Source organism: Periplaneta americana, chromosome 1, assembly GCF_040183065.1.
Source record: "Periplaneta americana isolate PAMFEO1 chromosome 1, P.americana_PAMFEO1_priV1, whole genome shotgun sequence".
NCBI classification, from domain to species: Eukaryota; Metazoa; Arthropoda; class Insecta; order Blattodea; family Blattidae; genus Periplaneta; species Periplaneta americana.
The window spans coordinates 197,388,068-197,402,085 of record NC_091117.1 but is presented as its reverse complement, the minus strand read 5'-3'; the positions used below and the strand labels follow the sequence as shown (position 1 = coordinate 197,402,085).

Sequence of the window (14,018 nt, the reverse complement as noted above, 5' to 3'; positions counted from 1 at the left end):
GTTTTGTAAGTAAATGTAGAGAATATCTTAATTTAGATCATCATTTCTATAATTTGCTAAGTGGCTGCTATATATAACTACAAAACTTACGAAAGATAATATTGTTGTTAAAAATCAAATATTTTTATACTTATTAACCCAGTGGGGTTGGCTCTTTTTCATATACTTAATGGCGGTGTAGTGTAGATATTGATATGTGTCATTGTCTTCAGTATTGGCTCGAGAGAGCGAAAAAATTACAGTTCCTAAGGAAAGTTCAAAAGGTATTACTTACTGATAAAATAAGAGGCCTAGAAAATTTTGTAGTCTCCAGATCATTTCAGCAGGATCTCTTAGTACGATAAAATGATTTTACGCTCTACATTTCAAGTTCTACATGCAGCAGCTATACGAAAATGCTATTGTTCGAAAGCTTAGCAAACCTTACATTTTTTTTAACTTTTGCCTACAATCCACAATGACCTGAAATAGCTACTGCTATCGTCCTGACATTGATACTTGCGTTTTGGCGTTGAAACTCAAAAACTGAAGTTGGATAGGTTCAAGAAAAAGTATTTGGCCTAAAAAAATCCATTCAGAGGGAGTATGTTTCATTATTATGGAAGCAAATAACTATCAAAAGACAAGTATTCTTCATTGAAAATAAATCTGAAAAATTTTTAATTGAACGCCTAACGAACTTAGTTTGCAGCAGTATTTGCTGCACAAGCCACTAGTATTATGTATTTTGATGCCAACTATAACTCTAATATACCTCAGGGTGAAATAGGGTTTATTAAATTGGATAATAAAAAAAAAATATGGTGAATAATGAAAAATATTCTACATTACCACTGCGTACTAATTCGTACTGTTTAAATTTCCTCATAGTAGTTTCAGATAGTAATATATCCAACATCTTGAGATATGATCTGTGAATATCGGTGTATAATGGAAATGGTGATGCATTACTACTGATCTGCAACGCTCCGGTCTCAATGCTCTCATTCCGCTAATGCACTGCAGTGTGAATAGTCTTACCTAATGCATTTGGATATCAAGTGAATTTCTGCGCTTACAATAACCCTCCAACTTAATTCATCATTCTGTTTCTTACAGCCTGTCACTTCCGGCGTATCATTTGTACACGTGTATGCAGCTTGTTTATTTTATTAATGACCTTAATGTCCAGAGTCTTGGACTACACGCAAAGTTCTTTAGAGCGGTACACAGATCGATGTGGACTTTTCGCGGAGATTAGAGACCAGTAGTTACAGACAACAGAACGGATGAGGCCATTTCTCTCCAACTGCTTTCTTAATGAAGAAGGTTCCAGTGCACTGCAAGTAGCCTATTTATGGTATGGCAACGCCAGTTCAGAATTGACTTCGGAGTACAAAAACGTTTAGTGTATTATGTAATAATAATAATAATAATAATAATAATAATAATAATAATAATAATAATAATAACTTACTTACTTCCTTACTGGCTTTTAAGGACACCGAAGGTTCATTGCCGCCCTCACATAAGCCCGCCATTATTCCCTATCCTGAGCAACATTAATCCAATCTCTACCATCATATTCCACCTCCCTCAAATCCATTTTAATATTATCTTCCCATCTACTCTCGGCATCCCCAAAGGTCTTTCTCCCTCCGGTCTCCCAACTAACACTCTATATGCATTTCTGCATTCGCCCATACGTTCTACATGCCCTGCCCAATTCAAACGTCTGGATTTAATGTTCCTAATTATGTCAGGTGAAGAATATAATGCGTGCAACTCTGCGTTGTGTAACTTTCTCCATTCTCCTGTAACTTCATCCTTCTTAGCCCTAAATATTTTCCTAAGAACCTTATTCTCAGACAACCTTAATCTCTATTCCTCTCTCAAAGTGACAGTCCAAGTTTCACAACCATACAAAACAACCGGTAATATAAATTGTTTTATGAATTCCAACTTTCAGATTTTTTGACAGAAGACTAGATGACAAAATCTTCTCAACCGAATAATAACAGGCATTTCCCATATTTATTCTGCGTTTAATTCCCTCCCGAGTTTCATTTATATTTGTTACTGTTGCTCCAAGATATTTGAATTTTTCTACCTCTTCAAAGGATAAATGTCCAATTTTTATATTTCCATTTCGTACAATATTCTGGTCACGAGACATAATCATATACTTATCTTTTCGGGATTTACTTCCAACACTATCGCTTTAGTAGCTTCAACTAGAATTTCCGCGTTTTCCCTAATCATTTGTGGATTTTCTCCTAACATATTTACGTCATCCGCATAGACAAGAAGCTGATGTAACTCGTTGAATTCCAAACCCTCTGTGTTATCCCGAACTTCCCTAATGGCATATTCGAGAGCGAAGTTAAAAAGTCAAGGTGATAGTGCATCTCCTTGCTTTAGCCGCAGTGAATTGGAAAAGCATCAGATAGAAACTGGCCTATACGGACTTTGTTGTAAGTTTCACTAAGACACATTTCAATTTATCGAACTAGTTTCTTGGGAATACCAAATTCAATAAGAATATTATATAAAACTTCTCTCTAAACCGAGTAGTAATAATAATAATAATAATAATAATAATAATAATAATAATAATAATGCTTTATTTTTTCTGACAGTTAGGCCGTGAGGCCTTCTCTTTCACCCAATCAGAAGAAACGGGAATACCCCGAGAAAAACCGTCTGAAAGGTCTGTTTTCTCCACCACAAATTCCATCAAGACCTCTTGGCTGAAGATCGTACCCGGAACGCCTGGATGAAAGGCCAGCGCGCTAGAAGTGGAGAGACTTACTAAAGACAAGTCACTAATATACATATTAATGATATAGCCTATTGATGATATGAAACTCAAACCTTTTGGGGTTATATAAGTAGACGTAGAGAATATCTTAAATTAGATCTTCATTTCTATAATTTACTGAGTGACGGCTGTATAATATTTAAAATACTTTTATAGTTATTAATGAAGTGGTTTGGGTCTTTTCCATATATTTAATGGCGGTGTGGTGTGGATATTTATATGCGTGATTCTCTCCAGTATTGTGTGGAAAGAACACAAAAATTACAGTTCCTAAGGAAAGACCAAAAGGTATTACTTCCTGATAAAATAAGAGGCCTATAAAATTTTGTAGTCTCCCGATCATTTCAGCAATATCTTCCAGCAGGATAAAATGATTCTACCATGTACATTACAAGTTAGTTCACGAAACATGCAGCAGCTATACCAAGATGCTATGTTCATTGTTAGAAAGCATGGCAAACCTGACAACTTCTTAACTCTCACCTACAATCTACAATGATCTGAAATAGCTACTACTGCTTTACTCCCACATGGAAAATCCATTGATCATCCTGACATTGTTACTTGCGTTTTCGCTTTTAAACTCAAAAGCTGAAGATGGATAGATTCAAGAAAAAGTATTTGGTATAAAAAACCATTCAGAGGGAGTATGTTTCATTTTTATGGAAGCAAATAGCTTTTAAAATGACTGGTAGGCCTATTCTTCATTGAAAATAAATATGAACAATTTTTATTTGAACATCTAATTATTTTAGTTTTCAGCATTTACAGCACAAGCCACTAGTATTAATTGAATTCTAACACATAGTTTTACCACAATTATTCATACCACTATAACGATGTTTGCTCAGTTCGCTTTACATTTGAAAATGTTATCTCAGGATTAAATAACACACATGCATTTCATATGTTACTACGTTCACAGCGTATGTGCTCTAAAAAGTATGCTGGTGTTTTCACGATTCCATCTCTGCATCTGTGTTGTTATTCTTGTTTGCTAATGGACAACAAAATTTGCATTTTGCTGCTTTGTATTTCTGTCAGCATCGTTAGTTGCTTGAAGTGCGTATGCATTGACTTCATTATGGAGTAGGATATATAAATGGCATAATTCTAATGATGTCTCAACAAGCGGCAGAGCGAAATAATTTCACTGATTCGAAATTTTGATACGGTAATTCCGATTCACTGAAAAGAACATTTTAATTCGTAGTAGTAATTGGTATTTGTTGGAATGGACGGTTCTAAGGTTCACTCAAAAAGTCTCATTTTATCAGTTGACCAACTTATAGAATGAATTTAAAATTAGAAAAATATGAGCAATATCTTTACTAGCGAAATAAAAATAATGGAACATATCATTCTTCACCAATTCACTTAACTGAAACTGCTGTGCATCGATTGGAATGGTTTGTAATTTTCTGTTTTTTGACGTACAGACCAGTGCAGTTTGAAATGTTGGCAAACAAAGAAACAAATGCTAGGGTAGTGATAAAAACAAACAAATGCCAGGGGAGCGATAAAATTAAACAAATGCTAGGGGCACGATAAAATTGTGCGATAAGCAGCCATGATTGTTTAAAAGATATCCTCTCGTACCGTTTAATTGGGGAAAAGTAGTATGACGTAGTGGAAGTGTAATAGTCTATATAATCGGCTAAATTAATTAAAAATTCCACTGAGCTGTTGGCAAACTTTTTTTTTTTCATTGGTACATTTTTTGCATTAAGAATTACTACAATATTTTTGCTGAAGGTAGGGATGAAAGCTGACAATTAGAAGAAATAAAATCATATTTTCATTTTACACATATTAAACTACCGAAAAACGATAAAACCAAAATTCCATTTTTTGTCAAAATTCTGTGTACAGACTCCCCTTTTAAGGTGTAAGTCTCTGAAATTGAAAATATTTCGCACTTCATTTTATCTAATAGCTTAAGTTTCAATCAATAGTATATGTATTTTGTCGTGAAATTTATATTACAAAATGCATTATTATTCCAGATATAAATTTAAATACAAAGCCGACATATAAATAATAATTCCTTCCTTGGATGTGTTTGTATAAACACTCCAAATTTCAGACTGAACATGTTAAGAGCTATTTCAAAATGAATTTACTTGATCAGCAGTGCTCGACGTATACAGCGATTCTGTTGTCGATGTTGCTTAGTAGAATTCTATTACGTTGCTGGAACCTTATTTTATTGTATCTTCCCATCAACACTAAGGTAAAGCACCCAAATAAGAGACAGGGCCCTAATAAGAGATACCTTGTTAACTTCTCCGGTATAATTTGCCATCTCTCGACAACTATGGTAAATCAATGTTTGTGCTTCTAAGGCATCGTGTTCTATGTGTAACCTCAGTTGAAAGTAAGCAACGAAGCTGAGAGCAAGAAAAGTAATTTTTCACATTTTGAACTTTTTACTGGTTTTTGTTGAGGAAGAGAAGAGCAGGTAATGTAACCTACAACAAATGTATTATTAATTTTATAAAATTGCAAGCAAAATGTTGCATATAATAAGATAGATTGCTAATAAGGAAGATAATAACTTATGACCTTGGGTAGCTATTTCACTTTTATTTACTCCGTCCCCTAATAAGAGATACCTAGGGGTCCTATTAAGAGATAGTATCTCTTATTTAGAACCCTTATTTGATATTATTATGATGCTCAACTTTGAGAGTTTACGAAAAGCGTTAATGCTTCCAGTCATGTCAGTTTGTCTGCCAGCAACTACATAAGAACCAATGAAAGATTTATTGAACTATTAATTAAAATTAATTACGAATTAGGTCAATAATTAATTACCCATTGTCCTCAATTATTCATTACAAAAATCACTAATTGAAATGATTGAGTTATCATTATTAATGACTAAAATTAATTATTCATTGAGATCACAATAATATCAATAGCTAAAGTCGATTAAAATCAGCTAGTCTGACAATATTACCTTACTTAAAAATTAAAATATAAGTGCTTAATTCGTAAAATATTCTCTATACCTTTCAAATAAAAAATCTTGTGTAATTATAAAACTATTAAATTTAATTGTGATTCCTGATTTCGAAAATTTCGTTGGACCTGTGTAAATATGCCATTACAGCCAGTGCCAGCGTTTGTGGCGCGTATTCTTGAGTAAAAAGCCAGTCAGTGAGCACTTGTTGCCAGTGTAGCTGAGTACGGTAACACCCAACACGTCACTTAAGCAATCTGCCAATCACAGTTGTCAGTCTTGTTGCCCACTAACTGCTTCAAAGGCAAGACACTCGCACTTTGCGTTTCTGGAATGTATCCTTGAGTACACTGACCAGTCCACTGACTGGTCAGTGTACTCAAAGATCTGTGGCATTTGTTGCCACTTCGGTTGACAGTGGTACCACCTCCTAAACAGATGTGACGTAAGCAATCTGCGAATCACAGTTGTCAGCTTTAATGCCCACAGACTATGGCAAATTTAAGTTACTCGCTCTCAACGTTCCCATTACTTATTTCACGCGCCAGAAACGGTGACTTTGGTTATACTACAGTTAGGCCTACAGAAGCAGCAGCAACAATCACCACCTCAAGAGCCGTAAGCTTCGACCAGTTGGTAGTCGCATGTAAAGTCATCCAGGGCAGGAAAAGGAGCTATCATAATATCAGTTCTGACCAGAAAAAAAAATGAGAGATAGTTTAGATAAAGAAAACCAAAGAAAAGACGAAGCTCGCAAGAAGTTGTCCGAAAAACAACAAAAACCATAGAAAAACTCAGTCCAAGAAGCACTGCTTGAGTTCGTTCAGTGATGAGGAATCCGATGTGTAAATGGAATTAATTAGCTCTAGTGACTCGGAATATGGAGAAAATTATGATGATGGAGAGTGCTTGTTTTGCACTGAATTTTTTTCAGAGGACACCAGTTCTCAGGGGGGAGAAATAGATTCAGTGTTCAAAATGTCGTCGTTGGGCACACGAAGACTGCAGCACTGATGATGAACCTTTCGTTTGTCCAACTTGCTCAATACAGCGAAATAAGAATTGTGTCAATTAAAGGGGTCGGCAAAATAAGTGCAATCAACTTAAAATTAAAATATGGAGATTGAAATTTAATATTCTATTATTTTTCTTACTCCAGCAAAATATTAACGTTACCAATAGTAGCCTAAATAAGATTAGTACATTTATGTCCGATTTGACCGACTTTGTGTTCTTTTCATAAACCATCTTAATTTCACTTGGAAAAATGCCAAATAAACAACAGAATTTCTGTTGAGAAGAGTTGGGTCACTGTTGCACTGACCACTTCAATTTTAAAAAGTTCCTGAATTTATTAAAGTATCTACATAACTTCACAATGTTATATATTGCTTCAATTTTCAGTCAAATGATGATAATTTTTGCCTATGTTCAAAAATAAACTTAAATAACACAAGTATCTCTTATTTGGAACCCCTTTTCAAAACATCAGTATTTCCCAGTTTTACTTTTTTATAATTTAAGGTAATAATAAAAACTAAATGAAATTTGTATTGTCAATTTTAAAAATAGACGAAATGTATCCCACTCATTCAGATTAAAAATGTCTATTTCCATCCTCATTTATAAGCAGTTAAAAAAAGTGTCTCTTATTTGGATACTTTACCTTATGTCACATTATTATGAATTAATGTTGGTAGAATTTCCATCACAATTATGAGCAAAGAATGTGTTTGAAATTTATAAATCAATAAATAAATAAACAGAGAACAAGCAAATGACATGAAATAGGTATTACTTTTCCTTAATCTGTGACAGAGTAGTATTCCAATACAACTTCAATAATAAGCTAGGGAAACAGCTGGTTAGCTTGAAAGTTCCACCCACGTATTGGATTTACTTTATCAAATATTCTCTTCAACATTTCATGGAGTTTCTGATGTTCGTTTTTTTCTAAAATTTGAAAGTGATGGTAATATTTTTTTCTGAGCCCACTTGAATAATATTCTAAGCGTTGTAATTGGATATTTATCTGGCTGGAGGCTTGCTTTCACAGCACAGCAAAAATTTTCACTGCGAATCCCAAAGTTCATCTTCATGGAAACGCACATAGATAAAGTTTTTGTTATTCTCATAATGGACGCTGGCTTCATCAGAGAAGCAAAATATTATGTTTGTTTCTCTCACTTCCCGTTTCAAAACTTTTAAATTTAGTAAAACAATAAATACATTTACTCACTAATTTTTATTTCCATCTCGTTGAGGAATGTAATTTGTACAATATAAATGTATGCTTATGAGAGTTACATTTTTCCGGAGTTTCGTGATTAGATTTAATCAAGATTGAACTTGTGTTTTAGTTCTCAATGTTATCTGTATCACTATAATTATTTTAACTACAAATAGGTGGATATTTCAAAGCCCTTCCAGAGGAAAATTTTAGTTTAATCTACTTTAATTTGAATTTTATTTAACTAGCTAGCTAGTGAGTACAAATTAAAATTAAAACAAAAACAAAAATATTGCTAGCCACTACTGTACGGTGTGGTCTTAGCCAATAATATAACACAGAACTTACAAGGACAGTTTACTAAATACAATAAGTAACATAATTCAAACCAATAAATAACACACAAGAGCAAAAAGAAAAAGAAGAAAGAGAAAAAAAGATAAATAAATACAATTTTAATACAAATTGACAATCAGACGAAGCCAGTGATATTCAATAAAAACATGAATATAGTCGACAAAAATAACAGGTAAAACATACACACATTTGTTAATATTATATATCATGAATAATTTTATAAATATCTTTTTAAAAGCTTCAATTTTAAAATATTTCAAATATGGAAAATGGTTTGTAATTTTTATTATAAAGTCTTGGGCCGAAACTAGCACAATGTTTAAGAGCTGCTTAGATGTTTAAGACATTTAGGCTCAATTAATGGGAAAGTAGACTTTTGTCTTCGAGTACGATATTCATGTCGATTAAATTTAGGTTTTATTTGATTTCTGTGGTAGTAAGTCAGTAAACTATATTTATAAATTTCTGCAATTACTTTAAAATCTGTATAAATTAAATTTTTTGGGTAATCCATATTTTCGGTTAGACAAGTTTTTATTAAACTTCTGTGTAGTAAAATTAATGGATTAAATACAGACGATTCAATGCAGTGTTTCCATATTAACACTTGAAAGTAACGAAATTTAGAGTATTAATTGTGGATTAATATGTGATTTATCATAAATTGAACGTCACCAGTATTCTGTAAATATGTAAACTATATTTATAAATTTCTGCAATTACTTTAAAATTTGTATAAATTAAATTTGTTGCGTAATCCATATTTTTGGTTAGACAAGTTTTTATTAAACTTCTGTGTAGTAAAATTAATGGATTAAATACAGACGATTCAATGCAGTGTTTCCATATTAACACCTCAAAGTAACGAAATTTATAGTATTAATTGTGGATTAATATGTGATTTATCATAAATTGAACGTCACCAGTATTCTGTAAATATGTATTTTTTTATTATGCCTAGAAATATTTCGCTTTTGAAAAGCTGTGAATTATTTCACCAGGAATATAATCCGAAGCAGCAGTATTTTCTCTCTTGAAATATTACAGACTACAAAGGTACATTATGATCATGGAAATCAAGGTTTGTACCTTCGAGAAGTCCCGGATTCAAACCCCGTGAACGTCCAATCTGACTGGGGTTTTTCATGCTTTCCCTCAGTTACAAATGAAAAATTGACATACCATGATTCATTAATCACCAATATCATAAACATTAATCAATATTTATAATTAGTTACATGAACACAAACCATCTACAACACACAATAGATATAGAAACTGAACAATAATGAAAACGGCCTACTGGTATCGCCACAGATCCTGAAACACGCGATATTTATTTATTTATTTATTTATTTATTTATTTATTTATTTATTTATTTATTTATTTATTTATTTATTTATTTATTTATTTATTTATTTATTTATTTATTTATTTATTTATTTATTTATTTATTTATTTATTTATTTATTTATTTATTTATTTATTTATTTATTTATTTATTTATTTATTTATTTATTTATTTTGCTAATAATTGCAACAAAATATAATATATACACAAAAAACTTTAGCTCGCCTCAGAAAGAGTAGAACTCGTGCTCAGGGGCGGATTCCTGAATTGAATATAACAAAAAAAAATGTTTCCGTAATATTTTCGTGTCCACACCTGTGGAGTAACGGTTAGCACGTCTGGCCGCGAAACCAGGTGGCCCGGGTTCGATTCCCGGTCGGGGCAAGTTACCCGGTTGAGATTTTTTCCGGGGTTTTCCCTCAACCCAATATGAGCAAATGCTGGGTAACTTTCAGTGCTGGACCCTGGACTCATTTCACCGTCATTGTCACCTTCATCTCATTCAGACGCTAAATAACCTAAGCTGTTGATAAAGCGTCGTAAAATAACCTACTAAAATAAAAAAATATATATATTCGTAATTATGAATTTTTCATCGCAGTCGGGATTCAGACTTGCCTACAATTGCCCTGCTAGTACGAGCATATCTTCATTTATCTGTATTTCATATTTTTGCAAATATCCTTTATAACTAGCAATAGAATTTTAAATAACATAACACAATCAAATTCTCAGTACACTTTGATTTTTCTTCTTTAGCAAAATACAAATATGTGTTACATTTTAATGTTAGAGAATGCATTAGCACAAATTATCATCATGTTCCCAGAACTTCTGCAAAATGTGATTTCCGCACTACATTGCGTTGCTTAGAACGCTTTTATGCGAACAGCGACTCCGGAAAGCGATAGAAAATTCCATTACATTGTATGAAATAGGAAATAGCATTGCACCTTAGAGACGTTTATAGCTCTCCTGGCAATTATTTTGTAATATTCATACAAATGGTATAAGGAAATTCCTATTACAGCCTGTATGAGTCTATAAGGAATAGCTTGATGAGTCCGGCTTAATATATTTTCTCTTAGGAATATGGTTACAACAACTTTCAATTGTTGAAATGAAAATTGAATTGTAAATTACCTAGTTGAGTAGTTTCGACTTCGTATCAGCCATCTTCAACACTAATGAGGTTCTTGCTTCTTCCGGTTTCTACAATAATTGGTTTGCTAGAGGGTTTTGAGTTTAGTAGTGTAGTCAAATATGTATGTATTTATTCACACTGCAAATGGGTAAATACCCGGTGGCAGTGGTAACTAATTACACTCAATAATTACAATAATAATAAAATATAGTCATTATATTAATAATAAAATAATATTAGCAATATATAATAATATTAACAAGAAGCATCCTAAATTAAATGAATCACTTAATATAACTTAATTAATTAAAGTAAATCTAAGCAAGTAAAGAGATAGGTTTGGAAGTAAATCCCGAAGAGACAAAGTATATGATTATGTCTCGTGACCAGAATATTGTACGAAATGGAAATATAAAAATTGGAAATTTATCTTTTGAAGAGGTGGAGAAGTTCAAGTATCTGGGACCAACAGTAACAAATATAAATGACACTCGGGAGGATATTAAACACAGAATAAATATGGGAAATGCCTGTTATTATTGGGTTGAGAAGCTTTTATCATCCAGTCTGCTCTCGAAAAATCTGAAAGTTAGAATTTATAAAACAGTTATATTACTGGTTGTTCTGTATGGTTGTGAAGCTGGGACTCTCACTTTGAGAGAGGAACAGAGATTAAGGGTGTTTGAGAATAAGGTGCTTAGGAAAATATTTGGGGCTAAGAGGGATGAAGTTACAGGAGAATGGAGAAAGTTACACAACACAGAACTGCACGCATTGTATTCTTCACCTCACATAATTAGGAACATTAAATCCAGACGTTTGAGATGGGCAGGGCATGTAGCTCGTATGGGCGAATCCAGAAATGCATATAGAGTATTAGTTGGGAGGCCGGAGGGAAAAAGACCTTTAGGGAGGCCGAGACGTAGATGGGAAGATAATATTAAATGGATTTGAGGGAGGTGGGATATGATGATAGAGAATGGATTCATTTTGCTCTGGATAGGGACCAATGGCGGGCTTATGTGAGGGCGGCAATGAACCTCCGGGTTCCTTAAAAGCCAGTAAGTAAGTAAGTAAGTAAATCTAATTTATATCTTAACCCTAAGTTAGAACTTAAAACCACGAGTATATATGATATATGATCCAACATGCATAAGTACCTTTCAGCACTACACTCATTTCGCTTTCAATTCACTCACTGCACTGGAACTAAGACACATTTTACTGACACTATCATGATTTCACTAACACTTCAAAAACATTTCTAACACTTTGCGCTACCACTGTAAACTATAGAACTTCACTGACACAAATACACTTCATTGTCACAACACACTTCACTGACACAACACACTTCTTCACTGATACAACATTTCAAATAACAGAATATCAATTACATCCTTATTATTCCGTAGAATTGTACTTACTATATTAACCTCAAATAGCTAGGCTAGACCCCATTACAAGCAATTTAGGACGTTCACTATAACTCACACCCGTTCACTATCAACCTATCTCATTTCTCTGCCACTATAGCTCTCAGAATTTACTTTCAAGCTCACTGCGCTTTCACTACAACACACTGCACACCTAATATAAATCAATGGAGATTCACCACGTTTCTCTGCTTACTTATTATACTGGGTGTTCAGTTCAAAGTGTGTCATGGCTCGCTGTATGCCATCATATGGCTAGTCGATGAGCCTAGAGAATTCAATCTTCCTACAATTCCGCAAAGACGAATTACCTATGTGGCAGAAAAGTTGCCTAGCAAGTACGGCGTTCATTCTGAAGAGTACGTACCGATACGTACGGCAACGCTGGTATTGGCAGGAATGTGAACTGTTTAGAAACACGTAGTCTACTGAGGTGAGTTTTTTTTTTAACTGTCGGGGATATGGGGAGAGAGTCAAAACGATTACTTACGTATTTGTTGACATTAACTTCGACGGTCAACATGGACACGGAGCATTTGATTTGTATTGTGGAATGTTACGTACGCAACCGATGATAACAAATATCCTGCGTACGACTTGCTCGAGCAAAACACAGTTCGAAAGAAGTTATGATAGCACACAGACCGTACAGACCGCCATCTGTTGCTACGACGTTCAAGTTATACCGTACACGTTCTCATGTTCAGATTGAACGCCTTAAGTATAGGCAACTTCTCTGACATAAAAGCTGAAACTCGCTTCAAGTCGTTGAGTCACAACAGTGACGTCATGACACATTTTTAAATGAACACCCAGTACTTGTAAAACCACAAAATAGTCTGCATAATATATTACCGTCTATTAGTAAAGTCCTTAAGCCTATTTTTAAATATATTTTTGGTTATGGTTTGTGTTCTAAAAACCAAAAGAAGCAAGGACCTTACTAATTCTGAAGATGGCTGATACGAAGTCGAAATTACTCAGGTGTTAAAAGTGTGCAATCAAGATGCATTAATATGTTTAATATTTAAATTTGCTATTGTAACAAATTACTTCATATTTCTTCCACTTACGGAAAACTTTAAAAGAGAATGACGTTTCGTGCAACTACGATGGAATAAGAAGAAAATTAAAACCAGTAACTTCAGTCAAAACCTGTCCGAAACGACCTTACTAACTTACATATCTCACTAGCCTTAACCGGAATTGAATACCTGTCCTCTTTGATGGAAGCTTTTCCCTACCCAAAATGTTACAGGATACTAGAAAATTGATAAGTTCGAATACTCTCAAGTTGTACTTGGGTTAAATACAGTGTGATCCAGAAGTCTCTCCGCAGTGCTTGTGTAGCCGAGAATTCACTAGGCAGAGAATTCAAGTGTATTTGGTAGAGAATTCAAGTCGCAGCACTGGCCACTAAGCATATGATTGATTGGGGGTGTGAGGCTGTCAAACCGGTATGAATCGGGGAGTGCCAAATTTCTACAGGGTTGTATTCTGGAGTTACTAGAACTAATAGAGCTGCGGAGGGACTTTTGGATCGCACAGTTTAATGTAGAAATACAGTATAGCAGTACGAAACAAAGTTTAATCTGAAATTGAATGTATTAAAATTTTCTACATGCCGCCATGGTGACTAGAGCGGTGGACTTAAAATCCTGTGGACTCGGGTTCAATGACCAGGGTTCAAGCTAGAAAATAAATAATTGTCTCAAAAATGCACAAATGAAAAAC

General features: G+C 33.7%; 1 protein-coding gene across 1 annotated transcript in view; it reads left to right on the top strand.

Moving 5' to 3' along the window:
• The window catches only part of mtt (mangetout), a 523,315-nt gene that overhangs the window by 21,200 nt on the left and 488,097 nt on the right, over positions 1–14,018 (top strand). The gene's annotated exons all lie outside the window — the stretch shown is intronic.